The 25,578-nt window shown below is 41.6% G+C and overlaps 4 non-coding genes across 4 annotated transcripts; all 4 read left to right on the top strand.

The window, feature by feature from the left end:
• The first annotated feature begins 13,318 nt into the window (after positions 1-13,318).
• TRNAT-AGU (transfer RNA threonine (anticodon AGU)) lies at positions 13,319-13,391 on the top strand. The gene has a single exon. It is a non-coding gene; the product is annotated as a tRNA-Thr (tRNA).
• Positions 13,392-16,079: 2,688 nt separating this feature from the next.
• TRNAT-AGU (transfer RNA threonine (anticodon AGU)) lies at positions 16,080-16,152 on the top strand. The gene has a single exon. It is a non-coding gene; the product is annotated as a tRNA-Thr (tRNA).
• A 4,894-nt stretch (positions 16,153-21,046) lies between these two features.
• On the top strand, positions 21,047-21,119 carry TRNAT-AGU (transfer RNA threonine (anticodon AGU)). Its single transcript has one exon. It is a non-coding gene; the product is annotated as a tRNA-Thr (tRNA).
• Positions 21,120-25,175: 4,056 nt separating this feature from the next.
• On the top strand, positions 25,176-25,248 carry TRNAT-AGU (transfer RNA threonine (anticodon AGU)). Its single transcript has one exon. It is a non-coding gene; the product is annotated as a tRNA-Thr (tRNA).
• Positions 25,249-25,578: the final 330 nt, after the last annotated feature.

Raw genomic sequence — 25,578 nt, 5'->3', positions numbered from 1 at the left:
GAATTCATTTATTTCTTAGATATTTTTTGATATTTGCTGATGCATGACAGCACTAGAATGTTGGTTGCTGTTCTTGAACTTCTTGATGTAGCATACGATACTTCCATTTATTTCAAGCTTCGGACACAGTGCAAGTTACTCTCATCTTTCGCTCAAATCACTGTACAAAAACATTTTCACATGCCTTTTGAGAATGTCATATCTGATTTGTCTTAATATTTTCATGTTTATGCCAAGTTTGTCATAGTACTTTATTACTATTTTTTCTCCACAAAAGTGTAAAAGTAGTCCTAGTTCCTAATAATATATTGTGTAGCTGCAAGTGTTATCCCTGGGGATAAGGGAGAAAAAATACTTCCCACGTATTCCCTGCGAGTCGTAGATAGAAGGCGACTAAAAGGGAATGGAGCGGGGGGCTGGAAATCCTCCCCTCTCATTTTTTTTTTTTTTTTTAATTTTCCAAAAGAGGGAACATATATATATATATATATATATATATATATATATATATGATATAATATAATTCACAAAATTCTTATTTGCAGCAATTAGAATTACAAGTTTTAAATTCTTTAACATTATGATTTTGTGTCCATGGAATTATTGGTTATCAAAATTGTATATTTGTACATTATAGCTTTGAGAAGCCTTATCAAATATTAACCTGAGCACAGATTACACAATTCATTTTTTTCTGACTTTCTTGTAGAACTGCATTTAATATATCAATATATAATACTGGGGATAGGGGTGAAAGAATACTTCCCACGCATTCCTCGCGTGTCTTAGAAAGCGACTAGAGGGGACGGGAGCGGGGGGCCAGAAATCCTCCCCTCCTTGTATTTTTTTAACTTTCTAAAATGGGAAACAGAAGAAGGAGTCACACGGGGAGTGCTCATACTCCTCGAAGGCTCAGATTGGGGTGCCTAAATGTGTGTGGATGCAACCAAGATGTGAAAAAAGGAGAGATAGGTAGTATGTTTGAGGAAAGGAACCTGGATGTTTTGGCTCTGAGTGAAACGAAGCTCAAGGGTGAAGGGGAAGAGTGGTTTGGGAATGTCTTGGGAGTAAAGTCAGGGGTTAGTGAGAGGACAAGAGCAAGGGAAGGAGTAGCAGTACTCCTGAAACAGGAGTTATGGGAGTACGTGATAGAATGTAAGAAAGTAAATTCTCGATTAATATGGGTAAAACTGAAAGTTGATGGAGAGAGATGGGTGATTATTGGTGCATATGCACCTGGGCATAAGAAGAAAGATCATGAGAGGCAAGTGTTTTGGGAGCAGCTGAATGAGTGTGTAAGTGGTTTTGATGCACAAGACCGGGTTATAGTGATGGGTGATTTGAATGCAAAGGTGAGTAATGTGGCAGTTGAGGGAATAATTGGTATACATGGGGTGTTCAGTGTTGTAAATGGAAATGGTGAAGAGCTTGTAGATTTATGTGCTGAAAAAGGACTGATGATTGGGAATACCTGGTTTAAAAAGCGAGATATACATAAGTATACTTATGTAAGTTGGAGAGATGGCCAGAGAGCGTTATTGGATTACGTGTTAATTGACAGGCGTGCGAAAGAGAGACTTTTGGATGTTAATGTGCTGAGAGGTTCAACTGGAGGGATGTCTGATCATTATCTTGTGGAGGCTAAGGTGAAGATTTCTATGGGTTTTCAGAAAAAAAGAGTGAATGTTGGGGTGAAGAGGGTGGTGAGAGTAAGTGAGCTTGGGAAGGAGACTTGTGTGAGGAAGTACCAGGAGAGACTGAGCACAGAATGGAAAAAGGTGAGAACAATGGAAGTAAGGGGAGTGGGGGAGGAATGGGATGTATTTAGGGAATCAGTGATGGATTGCGCAAAAGATGCTTGTGGCATGAGAAGAGTGGGAGGTGGGTTGATTAGAAAGGGTAGTGAGTGGTGGGATGAAGAAGTAAGAGTATTAGTGAAAGAGAAGAGAGAGGCATTTGGACGATTTTTGCAGGGAAAAAATGCAGTTGAGTGGGAGACGTATAAAAGAAAGAGACAGGAGGTCAAGAGAAAGGTGCAAGAGGTGAAAAAAAGGGCAAATGAGAGTTGGGGTGAGAGAGTATCATTAAATTTTAGGGAGAATAAAAAGATGTTCTGGAAGGAGGTAAATAAAGTACGTAAGACAAGGGAGCAAATGGGAACTTCAGTGAAGGGCGCAAATGGGGAGGTGATAACAAGTAGTGGTGATGTGAGAAGGAGATGGAGTGAGTATTTTGAAGGTTTGTTGAATGTGTTTGATGATAGAGTGGCAGATATAGAGTGTTTCGGTCGAGGTGGTGTGCAAAGTGAGAGGGTTAGGGAAAATGATTTGGTAAACAGAGAAGAGGTACTAAAAGCTTTGCGGAAGATGAAAGCCGGCAAGGCAGCAGGTTTGGATGGTATTGCAGTGGAATTTATTAAAAAAGGGGGTGACTGTATTGTTGACTGGTTGGTAAGGTTATTTAATGTATGTATGACTCACGGTGAGGTGCCTGAGGATTGGCGGAATGCGTGCATAGTGCCATTGTACAAAGGCAAAGGGGATAAGAGTGAGTGCTCAAATTACAGAGGTATAAGTTTGTTGAGTATTCCTGGTAAATTAAATGGGAGGGTATTGAGTGAGAGGGTGAAGGAATGTACAGAGCATCAGATTGGGGAAGAGCAGTGTGGTTTCAGAAGTGGTAGAGGATGTGTGGATCAGGTGTTTGCTTTGAAGAATGTATGTGAGAAATACTTAGAAAAGCAAATGGATTTGTATGTAGCATTTATGGATCTGGAGAAGGCATATGATAGAGTTGATAGAGATGCTCTGTGGAAGGTATTAAGAATATATGGTGTGGGAGGCAAGTTGTTAGAAGCAGTGAAAAGTTTTTATCGAGGATGTAAGGCATGTGTACGTGTAGAAAGAGAGGAAAGTGATTGGTTCTCAGTGAATGTAGGTTTGCGGCAGGGGTGTGATGTCTCCATGGTTGTTTAATTTGTTTATGGATGGGGTTGTTAGGGAGGTGAATGCAAGAGTTTTGGAAAGAGGGGCAAGTATGAAGTCTGTTGGGGATGAGAGAGCTTGGGAAGTGAGTCAGTTGTTGTTCGCTGATGATACAGCGCTGGTGGCTGATTCATGTGAGAAACTGCAGAAGCTGGTGACTGAGTTTGGTAAAGTGTGTGAAAGAAGAAAGTTAAGAGTAAATGTGAATAAGAGCAAGGTTATTAGGTACAGTAGGGTTGAGGGTCAAGTCAATCGGGAGGTGAGTTTGAATGGAGAAAAACTGGAGGAAGTGAAGTGTTTTAGATATCTGGGAGTGGATCTGGCAGCGGATGGAACCATGGAAGCGGAAGTGGATCATAGGGTGGGGGGAGGGGGCGAAAATTCTGGGAGCCTTGAAGAATGTGTGGAAGTCGAGAACATTATCTCGGAAAGCAAAAATGGGTATGTTTGAAGGAATAGTGGTTCCAACAATGTTGTATGGTTGCGAGGCGTGGGCTATGGATAGAGTTGTGCGCAGGAGGATGGATGTGCTGGAAATGAGATGTTTGAGGACAATGTGTGGTGTGAGGTGGTTTGATCGAGTAAGTAACGTAAGGGTAAGAGAGATGTGTGGAAATGAAAAGAGCGTGGTTGAGAGAGCAGAAGAGGGTGTTTTGAAATGGTTTGGGCACATGGAGAGAATGAGTGAGGAAAGATTGACCATGAGGATATATGTGTCGGAGGTGGAGGGAACGAGGAGAAGAGGGAGACCAAATTGGAGGTGGAAAGATGGAGTGAAAAAGATTTTGTGTGATCGGGGCCTGAACATGCAGGAGGGTGAAAGGAGGGCAAGGAATAGAGTGAATTGGAGCGATGTGGTATACCGGGGTTGACGTGCTGTCAGTGGATTGAATCGGGGCATGTGAAGCGTCTGGGGTAAACCATGGAAAGCTGTGTAGGTATGTATATTTGCGTGTGTGGACGTATGTATATACATGTGTATGGGGGTGGGTTGGGCCATTTCTTTCGTCTGTTTCCTTGCGCTACCTCGCAAACGCATACCCATTTTTGCTTTCCGAGATAATGTTCTCGACTTCCACACATTCTTCAAGGCCCCCAGAATTTTCGCCCCCTCCCCCACCCTATGATCTACTTCCGCTTCCATGGTTCCATCCGCTGCCAGATCCACTCCCAGATATCTAAAACACTTCACTTCCTCCAGTTTTTCTCCATTCAAACTCACCTCCCAATTGACTTGACCCTCAACCCTACTGTACCTAATAACCTTGCTCTTATTCACATTTACTCTTAACTTTCTTCTTCCACACACTTTACCAAACTCAGTCACCAGCTTCTGCAGTTTCTCACATGAATCAGCCACCAGTGCTGTATCATCAGCGAACAACAACTGACTCACTTCCCAAGCTCTCTCATCCCCAACTGACTTCATACTTGCCCCTCTTTCCAAAACTCTTGCATTTACCTCCCTAACAACCCCATCCATAAACAAATTAAACAACTATGGAGACATCACACACCCCTGCCGCAAACCTACATTCACTGAGAACCAATCACTTTCCTCTCTTCCTACACGTACACATGCCTTACATCCTCGATAAAAACTTTTCACTGCATCTAACAACTTTCCTCCCACACCATATATTCTTAATACCTTCCACAGAGCATCTCTATCAACTCTATCATATGCCTTCTCCAGGTCCATAAATGCTACATACAAATCCATTTGCTTTTCTAAGTATTTCTCACATACATTCTTCAAAGCAAACACCTGATCCACACATCCTCTACCACTTCTGAAACCACACTGCTCTTCCTCAATCTGATGCTCTGTACATGCCTTCACCCTCTCAATCAATACCCTCCAATATAATTTACCAGGAATACTCAACAAACTTATATATATATATATATATATATATATATATATATATATATATATATATATATATATATATATATATATATATATATATATATATATATATATATATATATATATATATATATATATATATATATATATATATATATATATATATATATATATATATATATATATATATATATATATATATATGTATATATATATATATATATATATATATATATATATATATATATATATATATATATATATATATATATATATATATATATATATTTATATATGCTTTGTTCTCACCTTTTTCCATTCTGTATTCATTCTCTCCTGGTACTTCCTCACACAAGTCTCCTTCCCAAGCTCACTTACTCTCACCACTCTCTTTACTCCAACATTCCCTCTTCTTTTCTGAAAACCTCTACAAATCTTCACCTTCGCCTCCACAAGATAATGACCAGACATCCCCCAGTTGCACCTCTCAGCACATTAACATCCATCTCTCTCCATCAACTTTCAGTTTTACCAATATCAATCTAAAATTTACTTTCTTACACTCTATCACATACTCCCACCACTCCTGTTTCAGGAGTAGTGCTACTCCTTCCCTTGCTCTTGTCCTCTCACTAACCCCTGACTTTATTCCCAAGACATTCCCAAACCATTCTTCCCCTTTACACTAGAGCTTCGTTTCACTCAGAGCCAAAACATACAGGTTCCTTTCCTCAAACATACCACCTATCTCTCCTTTTTTCTCATCTTGGTTAAATCCACACACATTTAGACACCCCAATCTGAGCCTTCGAGGAGGATGAGCACTCTCCGCGTGACTTCTTCTTCTGTTTCCTCTTTTAGAAAATTAAAATACAAAGAGGGGAGGGGAGGTGCCTGAGGATTGGCGGAATACTTCCATGGTGCCATTGTACGAAGGCAAAGGGGATAAAAGTGAGTGCTCAAATTACAGAGGTATAAGTGTGTTGACTATTCCCGGGAAATTATATGGGAGGGAATTGATTGAGAGGGTGAAGGCATGTACAGAGCATCATATTGGGGAAGAGCAGTGTGGTTTCAAAAGTGGTAGAGGATGTGTGAATTAGGTGTATGCTTTGAAGAATATATGTGAGAAATACATAGAAAAGCAAATGGATTTGTATGTAGCATTTATGGATCTGGAGAAGGCATATGATGGAGTTGATAGAGATGCTCTGTGGAAGGTTTTAAGAATATATAGGTGTGGGAGGCAACTTGTCAGAGGCAGTGAAAACTTTTTATCGTGGATGTAAGGCATGTGTACGTGTAGGAAGAGAGGAAAGTGATTGGTTCTCAGTGAATGTTGGTTTGCGGCAGGGGTGCGTGATGTCTCCATGGTTGTTTAATTTGTTTATGGATGGGGTTGTTAGGCAGGTGAATGCAAGAGTTTTGGAAAGAGGGGCAAGTATGCTGTCTATTGTTGATGAGAGAGCTTGGAAAGTGAGTCAGTTGTTCGCTGAGGATACAGTGCTGATGGCTGATTCGGGTGAGAAACTGCAGAAGCTGGTGACTGAGTTTGGTAAAGTGTGTGAAAGAAGAAAGCTGAGATTAAATGTGAATAGGAGCAAGGATAATGGGTACAGTGGGGTTGAGGGACAAGTCAACTGGGAGGTAAGTTTGAATGGAGAAAAACTGGAGGAAGTGAAGTGTTATAGATACCTTGGAGTGAATCTGGCAGCTGATGGAACCATGGAAGCGGAAGTGAATCATAGGGTGGGAGAGGGGCGAAAGTTCTGGGAGCGTTGAAAAAGGTGTGGAGGTCGAGTACGTTATCTTGGAGAGCAAAATTGGGTATGTTTGAAGGAATATTGGTTCCAGCAATGTTATATGGTTGCGAGGCATGGGCTATATATAGAGTTGTATTTACATAAACGCCTACAAACGCACACATACATAACTATACATTTCAACGTATACATACATATACATACACAGACATATACATATATACACAAGCTCCTGCCTTCAGCCATTCACGTCGCCACCCAGCCACACATGAAAACCAGCACCCCGTCCCCACCTCCCCACACCCACGCGCACGCGTGCACGCGAGATAGGCCCAACAAAAGACAACAATGGCCACATTCGTTCACACTCAGTCTTTAGCTATCATTTATGATACACCGAAACCACATCCAGGCCCAACAAAATTTCCCATGGTTAATCCCAGACGCTTCACGTGCCCTGCTTCAATTCATTGACTGCTCGTCGACCCCGGTATACCACATCCATCCAATTGACTCTATTCCTTGCACGCCTTTTACCCTTCTGTATGTTCAGGCCCCTATCGCACAAAATCTTTCCCCTCAAACCTTCCATCTCCAATTTGGTCTCCCACTTCTCGTTCCCTCTACCTTGGACACATATATCCACTGTGTCAATCTTTCCTCACTCATTCTCTCCATGTGACCAAACTATTTCAATACATCCTTTCCTGCTCTCTCAACCACACTCCTTTTAGTACCACGCACCTTTCTTATCCTTTCATTACTTAATCAATCCACCTCACACCACATATTGTCCTCAAATATTTCACTTCCAACACATCTAACCTCCTCCACACAACCCTATCTATAGCCAATGCCTCGCAACCATATAACATTGATGGAACCATTATTCCTACAAACATCCCATTTTTGCTCTTCGAGATAACGTTCTCTCCTTCCACACATTCTTCGAAGCTCCAAGAACCTTCGCCCTCTCCCCCACCTCTGTGACTCACTTCAGCATCCATGGGTCCATCCACTGCTAAATCCACTCCCAGAAATCTAAAACACTTCACTTTCTTCAGTTTTTCTCCATTCAAACTTACCTTCCGATTTACTTGTCTCTCAACCCTAGTGAACTTTATAACCTTGCTCTCATTCACATTTACCCTCAGCTTTCTTCTTTCACACTTTTTACCAAACTCATTCACCAACTTCTGTAGTTTCTCACTCAGATTAGCCACCAGCACTGTATCATCAGTGAACAACTGACTCACTTCCCAAGCTCTCTCTTCCACAACAAACTACATACTTGCCCCTCTCTCCAGAATTCTCGCATTCACCTCCCTGACGACCCCATCCATAAACAAATTAAACAACCATGGAGACATCACGCACCCCTGCCGCAAACCGACAGTCACTGGGAACCAATCACTTTCCTCTCTTCCTACTCTTACATATGCCTGACATCATCGATAAAAACTTTTCACTGCTTCTAGCAACATACCTTCCACACCATATACTCTTAATACCTTCCACAAAGCATCTCCATCAACTTTATCATATGCCTTCTCAAGATCCACAAATGCTACATACTAATCCACCTATTTTTCTAAGTATTTCTCACATACATTCTTCAAAGCAAACATTTGTTCCACACATCCTCTACCAATTCTGAAACCACACTGCTCTGCCCCAATCTGATGCTCTGTACATGCCTTCACCCTCTCAGCCAATACCCACTCATATAATATCCCAGGAATACTCAACAAACTTATACCTTTGTAATCTGAACTCTCAGCTTTATCCCCTTTGCCTTTGTGCAATGGCACTATGCATGCATTCCGCCAATCCTCAGACACTTCACTATGAACCATACATACATTGAAAATCCTTACCAACAAGTCAACAGCACACTCACCCCTTTTTTAACAAATTCCACAGCAATATCATCCAAACCCGCCGCCTTCCCGGCTGTGATCTTCCGCAAAGCTTTCACTACCTCTTCTCTGTTTACCAAACCATTCTCCTTGACCCTCTCACTCCGCAAGTCACCTCGACCAAAATACCTTATATCTACCACTCGATCATCAAACATATTCAACAAACCTTCAAAATACCCACTCCATCTTCACTATTACTTGTTATTACCTCCCCATTAGCCCCCTTCACCGATATTCCCATTTGCTCTCTTGTCTTACGCGCTTTCTTTGCCTCCATCCAAAACATCTTTTTACTCTTCCTAAAATTTGATGATGCTCTCCCACCACAGCTCTCATTTGCCCTCTTTTTCACCTCTTGCACCTTTCTCTTGACCTTCTGCCGCATTCTTATACACATCTCCCAGTCATTCGCACTAGTTCCCTGCAAAAATCGTCCAAACGCCTCCCTATTTTCATTCGCTAGCAAATTTACTTCTTCATCTCACCACTCATTACCTTCTTTAATCTACTCACCTCCCACCTTTCTCATGCCAAAAGCATCTTTTGGGCAAGCCATCACTGCTTCCCTAAATACATCCCAAGCCTCCTCCACTCCCCTTACCCTCCCACCTTTCTCCATTCTGCACTCACTCTCTCCTGGTACTTCCTCACACAAGTCTTCTTTCCATGCTCACATACTCACCACTCTCTTCACCCCATCATTCTCTCTTCTTTTCTGAAAACCTCTACAAATCTTCATCTTCACCTCCACAAGATGATAATCAGACATCCTTCCAGTTGCCCCTCACATCACATTCACATCCAAAAGTCTCTCTTTCACGCGCCTAGCAATTAACACGTAATCCAATAACGCTCTCTGACCATTTCTCCTACTTACATACGTATACTTATATATATCTCTCTTTTTAAATCAGGTATTCCTAATCACCAGTCCTTTTTCAGCGCACTAATCTACAAGCTCTTCACCATTTACATTTACAACACTGAACACCCCATGCACACCAATTATACCCTCAACTGCCACATTACTCACATTTGCATTCAAATCACCCATCACTATAACCCAGTCTCGTGCATCAAAGCTGCTAACACACTCACCCAGCTGCTCATAAAACACTTGCTTTCACGATCTTTCTTCTCATGACCAGGGGCATAGGCACCAATAATCACCCATCTCTATCCATCCAGTTTCAGTTTTACCCATATTAATCTAGAATTTACTTTCGTTCACTCTATAACGTACTCCCACAACTCCTGCTTCAGCAGTAGTGCTATCCCTTCCTTTCCTCTTATCCTCTCACCAACCCTTGATTTTACTCCCAAAACATTCAAAACTACTCTTCCCCTTTACCGTTCCCTCTCATAAATGCAAGAGTTTTGGAGAGAGGGGCAAGTATGCAGTCTGATGTGGATGAGAGAGCTTGGGAAATGAGTCAGCTGTTGTTCGCTGATGATACAGCGTTGTTTGCTGAGTCGAGTGAGAATTTCAGATGTTGGTGACTGAGTTTGGTAGAATGTGTGAAAGATGAAAGCTGAGAGTAAATGTGAATAAGAACAAGGTTATTAGTTCCAGTAGGGTTGAGGGACAAGTCAATTCGAAAGCAAGTTTGAATGGAGAAAAACTGGATTAAGTGAAGTGTTTTAGATTTCTTAGAGTGGATTTAGCAGAGGATGGAACCATGGTTGAGATACCAGAAGAGGGTGTTTTGAAATGGTTTGGTAACATGAAGAGAATGAGGGAGGAAAGATTGACTAAGAGGGTATTTGTGTTAGAGGTGGAGGGAACGAGGAGAAGTGAGAGACCAAATTGGAAGTGGAAGGATGGAGTGAAAAAGATTTTGAGCGATCTGGGCCCTGAATATGCAGGAGGATGAAAGGCGTGCAAGGAATAGAGTAAATTGGAACGATGTGTTATACCTAGGTAGACGCGCTGTCAATGGATTGAACCAGGGTATGTGAAGCGTCTGGGGTAAACCATTGAAAGTTTTGTGGGGCCTTTGATGTGGAAAGGGAGATGAGGCTTCGATGGATTATACATGACAGCTAGAATGTAGCCTTTGTTGTCTTTTTCTAGCGCTACCTGGCGCGCGTGCGGGAGGAGGAGGTTGTCATTTCATGTGTGGCTGGGTGGCGAGGGGAATGAATAGAGGCAGCAAGTATGAATTATGTGCATGTTTTTATATGTGTATGTCTGTGTATGTATATATATGTGTACGTTGAAATGTATAGGTAGGCATATGTGCGTGTGTGGACGTGTATGTACATAAATGTGTATGAGGGTGGGTTGGGCCATTCTTTGGTCTGTTTTCTTGCGCTACCTCGCTAACGCGGGAGACAGCGACAAAGTATGATACAAATATATAGGAATATATAGGAACAGAGAAGGGGGCCAGGTGAGGGTATTCTCTCAAAGGCCCAGTCCTCTGTTCTTAACGCTACCTCGCTAACGCGGGAAATGGCGAATAGTATGAAAAAAAAGAATATATATATATATATATACACACACGAAGAAAGTGCATAGGAACGCGCACCTTCATAGAACATATAAACCTCCAACAGCCAGGATCGAACCCGGGACCCATGTGTAACAGGCGGGAATGCTACCGCTAGGCTATGGGCCTGGCTAATAAGAAATAACTGTTCGAATACTGTGTACTCGTATACCTTTCGTCTCACGTTGGTGAGCAACGAGGTCTACACCGGTCATTCCCCTCAGGCTCACACAGCCAGCAGATGGAAAATAGTATTCGAATAGTCATTTCCCTATTGAGGGGCGATCACAGCCTAGCGGTAAAGCTACCGACTGTTGCACAGGTGTCCTGGGTTCGATCCTGCGTGTTGGAGGTTTGCATGATATATATATATATATATATATATATATATATATATATATATATATGTATGTGTGTGTGTGTGTGTATATATGTGAATATATATGTTTCTACTAAACTTTGTCGCTCTCTCCCGCGTTAGCGAGGCAGCGCAAGGAAACAGACGAAAGAATGGCCCAACCCACCCACATACACATGTATATACATACACGTCCACACAAACACATATACATACCTATACATCTCAACGTATACATATATATATATACACATACATACATACATACATATGCACATAATTCATACTGTGTGCTCTTATTCATTACCGTCGCTACCCCGTCACACATGAAATGACAACCCCCTCCCCTATTCTGTGCGCGAGATAGCGCTATGAAGAGACACAAAGGCCACATTCGTTCACATTCAGTCTCTAGCTGTCATGTATAATGCACCGAAACCACAGCTCCCTTTCCAAATCCAGGCCCAACAAAACTTTCCATGGGTTACCCTAGACGCTCACATGGCCTGCTTAAATCCACTGACAGCACGGCGACCTCAGTATACCACATCGTTCCAATTCACTCTATACCTTGCACGCCTTTCACCCTCCTGCATGTTCAGGCCCCGATCACACAAAATCTTTTTCACTCCATCTTTCCACCTCCAATTTGGTCACCCACTTCTCATCGTTCCCTCCACCTCTGACACATATATCCTCTTGGTCAATCTTTCCTCACTCATTCTCTCCATGTGTCCAAACCATTTCGAAACACCCTCTTCTGCTCTCTCAACCACACTCTTTTTACTACCACACATCTCGCTTACCCTTTCATTACTTACTCGATCAAATCACCTCACACCACATATTGTCCTCAAACATCTCATTTCCAGCATATACACCCTCCTCCGCACAACTCAATCTATAGCTAACGCCTAGCAACAATATAACATTGTTGGAACTATTATTCCTTCGAACATACCCATTTTTGCTTTCCAAGATAACGTTCTCGACTTCCACACATTTTTCTCCCAGATATCTAAAACACTTCACTTCCTCCAGTTTTTCTCCATTCAAACTTACCTCCCAAATGACTTGTCTCTCAACCCTACTATACCTAATAACCTTGCTTATATTCACATTTACTCTCAGCTTCTGCAGTTACTCCCCCGAATCAGCCACCAGCGCTGTATCATCAGCGAACAACAACTGACTCACTTCCCAAGTTTTCTCATCCACAACAGACTGCATACTTGCCCCTCTTTCCAAAACTCTTGCATTCACCTCCCTAACAACCCCATCCATAAACAAATCAAACAACCATTGAGACATCACGCACCCCTTGCCGCAAACCAACATTCACTTAGAACCAATCACTTTCCTCTATTCCTACACGTACACATGCCTTACATCCTCGATAAAGACTTTTCACTGCTTCTAACAACTTGCCTCTCACACCATATATTCTTAATACCTTCCACAGAGCATCTCTATGAACTCCATCATAGGCCTTCTCCAGATCCATAAATGCTACATACAGTTCCATTTGCTTTTCTAAGTATTTCTTACATACATTCTTCAAAGCAAACACCTGATCCAGACATCCTCTGCCACTTCTGAAACCACACTGCTCTTCCCCAATCTGATGCTTTCTGGAACGGTCCTTCTGCAGGGGCCCTTGTAGCTGGAAGGCTGCGTTACGCTCAGTAGCAGGGATAGGATGGTCTCTTCTGGAGCGGGACGTTCTTTCATGAAACTGTGCTCTGTTTTCCCAACTTTTGATGATAAAGACTTGGTATAGGTGATTATACACTAGTAGTGTAAACTCGAACAGTAGAAATCCAGTAACACAGACAGACAGATGAAGGCACGTACACCTAGCTCAGACTGAAGTATGAGTGATTGCACACATACATAGCAATCCCAGAAAGTAATTACATTTCAAGAGCCTTCATAGCTCAGTGGCGAGAGCGCTGGTCTAGTAAACCAGAGGCCGGGAGTTCGATCCTCCCTGAAGGCAGCGGGACGAAATTACTTTATCTAGAATTGAGGTCCTGCGACTGTAAGAATTCCTATCTGCTACACTGCAGATAGGTTACCATATATATATATATATATATATATATATATATATGCATATATATGTGTGTGTGTGTGTATGTATGTGTGTGTGTCTGTGTGTGAATGTGTGTATGCAGCCTGAAAGTAATTGCTTTTATTACTGCCATTCCAGTGCAGCAACCCACAAAAATAATTCGTGGAAACATACATACAACACTAGGAAGATATGAACCTCCCTCTATCCACGTGTTTTGCCAGCTCATGAGTTCCTTGTGCCGTTGGTACGGTCTACAAGCGTCGATTATTCTCCTGCATTAGGTTCTCATTTGTATTGTTTACTCTTCCTTCCTACAGAACATTTATTTGTCTCATATTTTCTTGGATTCATCCAAGAATTTCGTTCGTCTTTCTAAGTACTTCCACGCACTGCCCCCTTGGCTTTAGATCACCAGAGATTATTACACCTTTAACTTTTCCCTCATTTTCATTTTGCACTTCAACAAAGTTCCTGCTCCAATATGTTCAGCCAAACCTAGCTTTTTCTTCCTTTTCTCCGAGTAATCACCACTTGGAAACTCTCTCCTTGTATTGTTGCTTTTGGGTCAGGATTGTCTGCTTTGGAACAGCTGTGTGATGCCAGCACCTTCTCCTCTATAGGAATCGCTAGTTCACGAGCTCTTCTCTCATCTCAACTACAGCCTTTAGGGTTATCTGCCCACTACCGAACCCACTTCCACCCAGAATTGTTCAGGCACTAGGCTGGGTCACTTCTGAAGAGTCATTAGCGGGCCATCAGACCCTCCTCGACATAGGTGGGGTTCGGACGCTGAACAACGTCGACCATTCAAAAATAGTAGATGATGAGCAAGTCTTGACTGTTGACTGTCTGCCGAGTTCGGGACACAAGCGTTGGTCCCGAGATGGTCATGGGCCTCAATATCAACCATCATAACACGGAGACTCACGCTGCTGTTGGTTCTTAACGACGGTGTCGACTGTTGTTTGTTGTATGAACCAGATATTGTAATACTCACGTTGTGCACAGTGTGGGAACTTTAGTTCACTGTAGAACACTGGATGTATGATGAGACTATATGTGAGGGAACTGAGAAGCTTTATGTACTTAATTCACTTCATACATATGGAAACAGGTGTGAATATAGTGTATGTATATTTCAACACACCCTCTTCTGCTCTCTCAACCACACTCTGTCTACCACCACACATGTCTCTTACCCTTTCATTACTTACTCGATCAAACCACCTCACACCACATAATGTCCTCAAACATTTCGAGTCCCATACATCCACCCTCCTCCACACAACCATATCTATACCCAGTGCCTCGCAACCATATAACATTGTTGAAACCACTATTCCTTCAAACATACTCACTTTTGCTCTCCGAGTTCACGTTCTTTCCTTCCACACATCTTTCAATGCACCCAGAGCTTTCGCCCCCTCCCACACCCTGTGACACCTCCAAGTCCATGGTTCCATCCTCTGCTAAGTCCACTCCCATATATCTAAAACGCTTCACTTCCTCCAGTTTTTCTCCATATAAACTTACCTCCCAATTTGCTTGCCCCTCAGCCTTACTGAACCTAATACCCTTTCTCTTATTCACATTCACTCACAACTATTCTCTTTCACACTTCTTAACAAACTCAATCGCCAACTTCTGCAAGTTTTCATCCAAATCAGCCACGAGCGCCGTATCATCAGCGAACACCTTCTAACTCACTTCCCAAGCATTCTCATCCACAACAGACTGCATACTTGCCCCTCTCACCAAAACTCTACCTTCCTAACCACCCCATCCATAAACAAAATAATCCTCCATAGAGACATCATGCATCCGAGCTGCAAACCGACATTCACTGGAAACCAATCACTTTCCTCTCTTCATATATATATATATATATATATATATATATATATATATATATATATATATATATATATATATATATATATATATATATATATATATATATATATATATATTGTCCCTGGGGATAGGGGAGAAAGAATACTTCCCACGTATTCCCTGCGTGTCGTAGAAGGCGACTAAAAGGGAAGGGAGCGGGGGGCTGGAAATCCTCCCCTCTCGTTTTTTTTTTTTTTCTTTTTTTTAATTTTCCAAAAGAAGGAACAGAGAAGAGGGCCAGGTGAGGATATTTCCTCAAAGGCCCAGTCCTCTGTTCTTAACGCTACCTCGCTGTCGCGGGAAATGGCGGATAGTATGAAAAAAAAAAAAAAATATATATATATATATATATATATATATATATATATATATTTTTTATATATATATTAATATATATATTCCCGAATATCCCTCCCTGAAAGAATTCTTTTGCAGGGGCCCCTATAGTTGGAAGACTGCGTTACACTCAGTCGCAGGGACAAGGTTGTCTCTTATGGAGCGATATTTTTTTTATAAGACTTTGCTCTGTTTTGTCGTCTGGTGATGATAAAGCCCGGTATAAGTAACTTTACACTAGTAGTGTAACCTCGAGCAGTAACACAGACAGAGAGACAGACAAACAGACACAGACGAAGACACATACACCTATAGCTCAGGCTAAAGTACATGTGATTACGTATATACATAGCAATCACAGAACGCATTCACACTACAACAGCCTTCATAGCTCAGTGGCGAGAGCGCTGGTCTAGTAAACCAGAGGCCGGGAGTTCGATCCTCCCTGAAGGCAGCCGGGACGAAAATACTTTTTCTAGAGTTGGGTCCCGCGAGTGTAAGAATTCCTATGTCCTACGCTGCAGATAGGTTACCATATATATATGTATGAGTGTGTGTGTGTGTGTGTGTAGGCTGAAAGTAATTGCTTTTATTACTGCCATTCCAGTGTAGCAACCCACGAAAATAATTCGTGGAAAGACATACATACAGCACTAGGAAGATACAAACCTAACTCTACCCACGTGTTTTGCCAGCTCATGAGTTCCTTGTGCCGTTGGTACGGTCTGCAAGCGTCGATTATTCTCCTGCATTAGGTTAGGTTAGGTTATTAGGTTTGTATTCTTTCCTCTTCCTTCATAAAGAACATTTATTTGTATCATATTTTCCAAGTTTCATCAATGAATTTCGTTCGCCATTCTAAGTACTTCCATGCACTTCGTACTACACCTTTATCTTTTACCTCATTTCCGGTTTACAATTCAACAGAATTCCTGCTCCAATAAGTCCAGCCAACTTTCACTTTTTATACTTTTTTTCTTAGTAATCAGGATGTAAGGTATGTGCACGCGTAGGAAGAGAGGAAAGTGATTGGTTCTCAGTGAATGTAGGTTTGCGGCAGGGGTGTGTGATGTCTCCATGGTTGTTTAATTTGTTTATTGATGGGGTTGTTAGGGAGGTGAATGCAAGAGTTTTGGAAAGAGGGGCAAGTATGCAGTCTGTTGTGGATGAGAGAGCTTGGGAAGTGAGTCAGTTGTTGTTCGCTGATGATACAGCGCTGGTGGCTGATTCATGTGAGAAACTGCAGAAGCTGGTGACTGAGTTTGGTAAAGTGTGTGAAAGAAGAAAGTTGAGAGTAAATGTGAATAAGAGCAAGGTTATTAGGTACTGTAGGGTTGAGGGTCAATTCAATTGGAAGGTAAGTTTGAGTGGAGAAAAACTGGAGGAAGTATAGTGTTTTAGATATCTGGGAGTGGATTTGGCAGCGGATGGAACCATGGAAGCGGAAGTGAATCAAAGTGTGGGGGAGAGGGCGAAAATTCTGGGAGCCATGAAGAATGTATGGAAGTCGAGAACATCATCTCGGAAAGCAAAAATGGGTATGTTTGAAGGAATAGTGGTTCCAACAATGTTGTATGGTTGCGAGGCATGGGCTATGGTTAGAGTTGTGCGCAGGAGGGTGGATGTGCTGGAAATGAGATGTTTGAGGACAATATGTGGTGTGAGATGGCTTGATCGAGTAAGTAATAATAGGTTAAGAGAGATGTGTGGTAATAAAAAGAGGGTGGTTGAGAGAGCAGAAGAGGGTGTTTTGAAATGGTTTGGTCACATGGAGATAATGAGTGAGGAAAGATTGACAAAGAGGATATATGTGTCGGAGGTGGAGGGAACGAGAAGTGGGAGACCAAATTGGAGGTGGAAAGATTGATTGAAAAAGATTTTGTGTGATTGGGGCCTGAACATGCAGGAGGGTGAAAGACGTGCAAGGAATAGAGTGAATTGGAACGATGTGGTATAACGGGGTCGACGTGCCGTCAATGGATCGAACCAGGGCATTTGAAGCGCCTGGGGTAAACCATGGAAAGTTCTGTGGGGCCTGGATGTGGAAAAGGAGCTGTGGTTTCGGTGCATTATTACATGACAGCTAGAGACTGAGTTTGAACGAATGTGGCTTTTGTTGTCTTTTCCTAGCGCTACCTCACACATATGAGGGGGGACGGAGTTGTTATTCCATGTGTGGCGGGGTGGCGATGAGAATGAATAAGGGCAGATAGTATGAATTATGTACATGTGTATATATGTATGTGTCTGCGTGTGTATATACATACGTATACATTGAGATGTATAGGTATGTATATCTGCGTGTGTGGACGTGTATGTATATACATGTGTATGTGGGTGGGTTTGGCCATTCTTTCGTCTGTTTCCTTGCGCTACCTCGCTAACGCCGGAGACAGGGACAAAGCAAAACAAATATAATAAATATATATATATATATATATATATATATATATATATATATATATATATATATATATATATATTTTTTTTCCCTGGGGATAGGGGATTAAGAATACTTCCCACGTATTCCCTGCGTGTCGTAGAAGGCGACTAAAAGGGGAGGGAGCGGGGGGCTGGAAGTCCTCCCCTCTCGTTTCTTCTTAATTTTCCAAAAGAAGGAACAGAGGGGGCCAGGTGAGGATATTCTAAAAAAGGCCCAGCCCTCTGTTCTTAACGCTACCTCGCTAACGCGGGAAATGGTGAATATTTTAAAAGAAAAGAAAGAAAAAAAAGAAAAATATATATATATATATATATATATATATATATATATATATATATATATATATATATATATATATATATATATATATATATAAAAGCGTGGGAGGTGGGTTGATTAGAAAAGGTAGTGAGTGGTAGGATGAAGAAGTAAGATTATTAGTGAAAGAGAAGAGAGAGGCATTTGAACGATTTTTACAGGGAAAAAATGCAAATGAGTGGGAGAGGTATAAAAGAAAGAGGCAGGAGGTCAAGAGAAAGGTGCAAGAGGTGAAAAAGAGGGCAAATGAGAGTTGGGGTGAGAGAGTATCATTAAATTTTAGGGAGAATAAAAAGATGTTTTGGAAGGAGGTAAATAAAGTGCGTAAGACAAGGGAGCAAATGGGAACTTCAGTGAAGGGCGCTAATGGGGAGGTGATAACAAGTAGTGGTGATGTGAGAAGGAGATGGAGTGAGTATTTTGAAGGTTTGTTGAATGTGTTTGATGATAGAGTGGCAGATGTTGGGTATCTTGGTCGAGGTGGTGTGCAAAGTGAGAGGGTAAGGGAAAATGATTTGGTAAATAGAGAAGAGGTAGTAAAAGCTTTACGGAAGATGAAAGCCGGCAAAGCAGCAGGTTTGGATGGTATTGCGGTGGCATTTATTAAAAAAGGGGGTGACTGTATTGTTGACTGGTTGGTAAGGTTATTTAATGTATGTATGATTCATGGTGAGGTGCCTGAGGATTGGCGGAATGCTTGCATAGTGCCATTGTACAAAGGCAAAGGGGATAAGAGTGAGTGCTCAAATTACAGAGGTATAAGTTTATTGAGTATTCCTGGTAAATTATATGGGAGGGTATTGATTGAGAGGGTGAAGGCATGTACAGAGCATCAGATTGGGGAAGAGCAGTGTGGTTTCAGAAGTGGTAGAGGATGTGTGGATCAGGTGTTTGCTTTGAAGAATGTATGCGAGAAATACTTAGAAAAACAAATCGATTTGTATGTAGCATTTATGGATCTGGAAAAGGCATATGATAGAGTTGATAGAGATGCTCTGTGGAAGGTTTTAAGAATATATGGTGTGGGAGGCAAGTTGTTAGAAGCAGTGAAAAGTTTTTATCGAGGATGTAAGGCATGTGTACGTGTAGGAAGAGGGGAAAGTGATTGGTTCTCAGTGAATGTAGGTTTGCGGCAGGGGTGTGTGATGTCTCCATGGTTGTTTAATTTGTTTATGGATGGGGTTGTTAGGGAGGTGAATGCAAGAGTTTTGGAAAGAGGGGCAAGTATGAAGTCTGTTATTGATGAGAGAGCTTGGGAAGTGAGTCAGTTGTTGTTAGCTGATGATACAGCGCTGGTGGCTGATTCATGTGAAAAACTGCAGAAGCTGGTGACTGAGTTTGGTAAAGTGTGTGAAAGAAGAAAGTTAAGAGTAAATGTGAATAAGAGCAAGGTTATTAGGTACAGTAGGGTTGAGGGTTAAGTCAACTGGGAGGTAAGTTTGAATGGAGAAAAACTGGAGGAAATAAAGTGTTTTAGATACCTGGGAGTGGATCTGGCAGCGGATGGAACCATGGAAACGAAAGTGGATCATAGGGTGGGGGAGGGGGCGAAAATCCTGGGAGCCTTGAAGAATGTGTGGAAGTCGAGAATATTACCTCGGAAAGCAAATATGGGTATGTTTGAAGGAATAGTGGTTCCAACAATTTTGTATGGTTGCGAGGCGTGGGCTATGGATAGAGTTGTGCGTTGTGCGCAGGAGGGTGGATGTGCTGGAAATGAGATGGTTGAGGACAATGTGTGGTGTGAGATGGCTTGATCGAGTAAGTAACGTAAGGGTAAGAGAGATGTGTGGAAATAAAAGAGCGTAGTTGAGAGAGCAGAAGAGGGTGTTTTGAAATGGTTTGGACACATGGAGAGAATGAGTGAGGAAAGATTGACCAAGAGGATATATGTGTCAGAGGTGGAGGGAACGAGGAGAAGTGGGAGACCAAATTGGAGGTGGAAAGATGGAGTGAAAAAGATTTTGTGTGGTCGGGGCCTGAACATGCAGGAGGGTGAAAGGAGGGCAAGGAATAGAGTGAATTGGATCGATGTGGTATACCGGGGTTGACGTGCTGTCAGTGGATTGAATCAGGGCATGTGAAGCATCTGTGGTAAACCATGGAAAGTTGTGTAGGTATGTATATTTGCGTAGGTGGACGTGTATGTATATACATGTGTATGGGGGTGGGTTGGGCCATTTCTTTCGTCTGTTTCCTTGCGCTACCTCGCAAACGCGGGAGACAGCGGCAAAAAAGAAAAAAAAAAAAAAAAAAATATATATATATATATATATATATATATATATATATATGTATATATATATATATATATATATATATATATATATATATATATATATATATATATATATATATATATATATATATATATATATATTTGAGAGAGTGCTCTAATTTGTAAACTGGAGATGATAGAGCCTCGGTAAAAGTGACTTTACACAGTTGGTGTTACCTGAAGCAGACGGAATCCATTAACACGGACAGAGACACAGACACGGACGAAGCCACTTACACCTAGCTCGGGGTAAAGTATATGTAATTGCGCACTTCCATACCAATCACAGAAAGTGTTCATACTACAACAGCCTTCATAGCTCAGTGGCGAGAGCGCTGGTCTAGTAAACCAGAGGCCGGGAGTTCGATCCTCCCTGAAGGCAGCGGGACGAATGTACTTTTTCTAGAGTTGGGTCCGACGACTGTAAGAATGCCTATCTCTTACGCTTAAGATTGGTTACCCTACATATATATATATATATCTCATCATATGTGCGTGTGTGTGTGTGTGTGTGTGTGTGAGCGGGGTAGTGGCGGGATATGCATAAAAGCAGCATGTATGAATATGGAAATGTGTATATATGTATATGTCTGTGTGTGTATGTATGTATACGTTAAAATGTATAGGTATATGTATATGAGTGTAGCCGTGTATATATATATATATATATATATATATATATATATATATATATATATATATATATATATATATATATTATTTATTCTGCTTTGTCGCTGTCTCCCGCGTTAGCGAGGTAGCGCAAGGAAACAGACGAAAGAATGGCCCAACCCGCCCACATGCACATGGATATACATACATGTCCACACACGAACAATATACATACCTATACATCTCAATGTACACATATATATACACACACAGACATATACATATATACACATGTACATAATTCATTCTGTCTGCCTTTATTTGTTCCCATCGCCACCTCGCCACACATGGAATAACAACACCCTCCCCCCTCATGTGTGCGAGGTAGTGCTAGGAAAAACACCAAAGGCCCCATTCGTTCACACTCAGTCTCTATCTGTCATGTAATAATGCACCGAAACCACAGCTCCCTTTCCACATCCAGGCCCCACACACTTTGCATGGTTTACCCCAGATGCTTCACATGCCCTGGTTCAATCCATTGACAGCACGTCGACCCCTGTATACCACATCGTTCCAATTCACTCTATTCCTTTCACGCCTTTCACCCTCCTGCATGTTCAGGCCCCGATCACTCAAAATCTTTTTCACTCCATCTTTCCACCTCCAATTTGGTCTCCCACTTCTCCTCGTTCCCTTTACCTCTGACACATATATCCTCTTGGTCAATCTTTCCTCACTCATTCTCTCCATGTGACCAAACCATTTCAAAACACCCTCTTCTGCTCTCTCAACCACACTCTTTATATATATATATATATATATATATATATATATATATATATATATATATATATATATATATATATATATATATATATATATATATATATATATATATATATATATTTTTTCATACTATTCGCCATTTCCCGCATTAGCGAGGTGGCGTTAAGAACAGAGGACTGGGCCTTTGAGGGAATATCCTCATGTGGCCCCCTTCTCTGTTCCTTCTTTTGGAAAATTTAAAAAAAAATGAGAGGGGAGGATTTCCAGCCCCCCGCTCCCTTCCCTTTTAGTCGCCTTCTACGACATGCAGGGAATACGTGGGAAGTATTCTTTCTCCCCTATATATATTTATCTATTTATTCACCTTGCCCCGTCGCCGTCTCCCGCGTTAGCGAGGTAGTGCAAGGAAACAGACGAAAGAATGGCCCAACCCACCCACATACACATGTATATACATACACGTCCACACACACCACATACACATACCTATACATCTCAACGTATACATATATATACACACACAGACATATACATATATACCCATGTACATAATTCATACTGTCTGCCTTTATTCATTCCCATCGCCACCCCGCCACACATGGAATAACAACATCCTTCCCCCTCATGTGTGTGAGGTAGTGCTAGGAAAAGACAACAAAGGCCCTATTCGTTCACACTCAGTCTCTAGTTGTCATGTAATAATGCACCGAAACCACAGCTCCCTTTCCACATCCAGGCCCCACAGAACTTTCCATGGTTTACCCCAAACGCTTCACATGCCCTGGTTCAATCCATTGACACCATGTCGACCCCAGTATACCACATCGTTCCAATTCACTCTATTCCTTGCACGCCTTTCACCCTCCTGCATGTTCAGGCCCCGATCACTCAAAATCTTTTTCACTCCATCTTTCCCCCTCCAATTTGGTCTCCCACTTCTCCTCGTTCCCTCCATCTTTGACACGTACATCCTCTTTGTTAATCCTCCTTACTCATCCTCACGAGTCCAAATCATTTCAACAAAGCCACTTCTGCTCTCTCAACCACTCTTTTTATTACCACACATATCTTTTACCCTTTCATTACTTAGTCAATCAAACCACATATATTTTATTTCATATATATTTGTCATTTCCCATATTAGTGAGGTAGTGTTAAGAACATGAGGATAGAGGACAAAGAGGATATATGCATCAGAAGTGGAGGGAACAATCACCCCGCCAATTAATACCAATTTCTCAACTGCCCATATCCCATATCTCTTGCACATGCTATCACTGCTTCACTAAATATCTCCCATTCCCCTTGCTTCATTTGCTTACAACTTTAGCTATTCTATACCCAATCTCTTCTAGTATTTCACACACACACACACACACCTCTTTTTTCCAAGCTCATTTCTTTCTCACCCTCTTCTCATTCATATTAGTTTCCCCTCCCAACACATTAACATCTAGGAGTCTATCTTTTGCACACCTATAAATTTGTACAGAGTCCAACACTTCTCTCTGACCAGGTTCCCTACTCACTGATGTATATTTATGCATGTCCCTTTTAAAAAAAAAAAAAAAAAAAAAAAAAAAAAAACAGTATTCCTAATCACCATACCATTTTCTGCACACAACTCCACAAGCTGTTGACTATTCATATTTCACCTCAGTAATACCCAATGTCTCCTAATTCTGCCATCAATGGCCACATTACTTACTCTTGCAATTCTGCCATCAATGGCGGCATTACTCACTCTTGCAATTATACCATCAATGGCCACATTACTCACTCTTGCAATTATGCCATCAATGGCCACATTACTTACTCTTGCAATTCTGTCATCAATGGCCACATTACTCACTCTTGCAATTATACCATCAATGGCCACATTACTCACTCTTGCAATCATGCCATCAATGGCCACATTACTCACTCTTGCAATTATGCCATCAATGGCCCCATTACTCACTCTTGCAATTATGTCATCAATGGCCACATCACTCACTCTTGCAATTATGCCATCAATGGCCACATTACTCACTCTTATATATATATATATATATATATATATATATATATATATATATATATATATATATATATATATATATATATATATATATATATATATATATATATATATAAAGTACATAATTCATACATGCTGCCTTTATTCATTCCCGTCGCCACCCCGCCACACATGAAATGACACCCTCCTTCCCCTCATGCGTGCGAGGTAGGAAAAGATAACAAAGGCCACATTCGTTCACACTCCCTATACATCACAATATATACATGTATATAGACACACAGACATATACATATATACACATGTACATAATTCATACTGTCTGCCTTTATTTATTCCCATCGCCACCCCGCCACACATGGAATAACAACACCCTCCCCTCTCATGTGTGCGAGGTAGCGCTAGGAAAAGACACCAAAGGCCCCATTCGTTCACGCTCAGTCTCTAGTTGTCATGTAATAATGCACCGAAACCACAGCTCCCTTTCCACATCCAGGCCCCACAGAACTTTCCATGGTTTACCCCAGAAGCTTCACATGGCCTGGTTCAATCCATTGACAGCACGTCGACCCTGGTAAATCACATCTTTCCAATTCACTCTATTCCTTGCACGCCTTTCACCCTCCTGCATGTTCAGGCCCCGATCACTCAAAATCTTTTTCACTCCATCTTTCCACACACACACACACACCCGAATATCCCTTTCTGGAAGGGTTCTTTTGCAGGAGCCCCTGTATTTGGAAGGCTGCGTTACACTCAGTAGCAGAGACAAGCTGGTCTCCTATGGAGCGAGAAGTTTTTTACGAAACTTTGCTCTGTTTTGTCGACTGGTGATGATAAAGGTCCGGTATAGGTAACATTACACGAGTAGTGTAACCTCGAGCAGGAGGAATCCAGTAACACAGACAGAAAGACAGACAAACAGACACAGACGGACACATACACCTATAACTCAGGCTAAAGTATGTGTGATTGCGTATATAGACAACAATCACAGAACGTAATCACGTTCCAACAGCCTTCATAGCTCAGTGGCGAGAGCGCTGGTCTAGTAAACCAGAGGCCGGGAGTTCGATCCTCCCTGAAGGCAGCGGGACGAATGTACTTTTTCTAGAGTTGGGTCCGACGACTGTAAGAATTCCTATCTCTTACGCTTCAGATAGGTTCCCATATATATATATATATATATATATATATATATATACATGTGTGTGTGTGTGTGTGTGTGGCGGGGTGGCGATGGGAATGAATAAAGGCAGACAGTGTGAATTGTGTGCATGGGTATATATGTAAGTGTCTGTGTGTGTATATATATGTGTACATTGAGATGTATAGGTATGTATATTTGCGTGTGTGGACGTGTGTGTATATACATGTGTATGGGGGTGGGTTGGGCCATTTCTTTCGTCTGTTTCCTTGC

This window comes from Panulirus ornatus, chromosome 5 (genome assembly GCF_036320965.1).
Source record: "Panulirus ornatus isolate Po-2019 chromosome 5, ASM3632096v1, whole genome shotgun sequence".
Lineage (NCBI taxonomy): Eukaryota > Metazoa > Arthropoda > Malacostraca > Decapoda > Palinuridae > Panulirus > Panulirus ornatus.
Note: the sequence above shows the minus strand (reverse complement) of the source record. Positions and strands in the feature narration are given on the sequence as shown.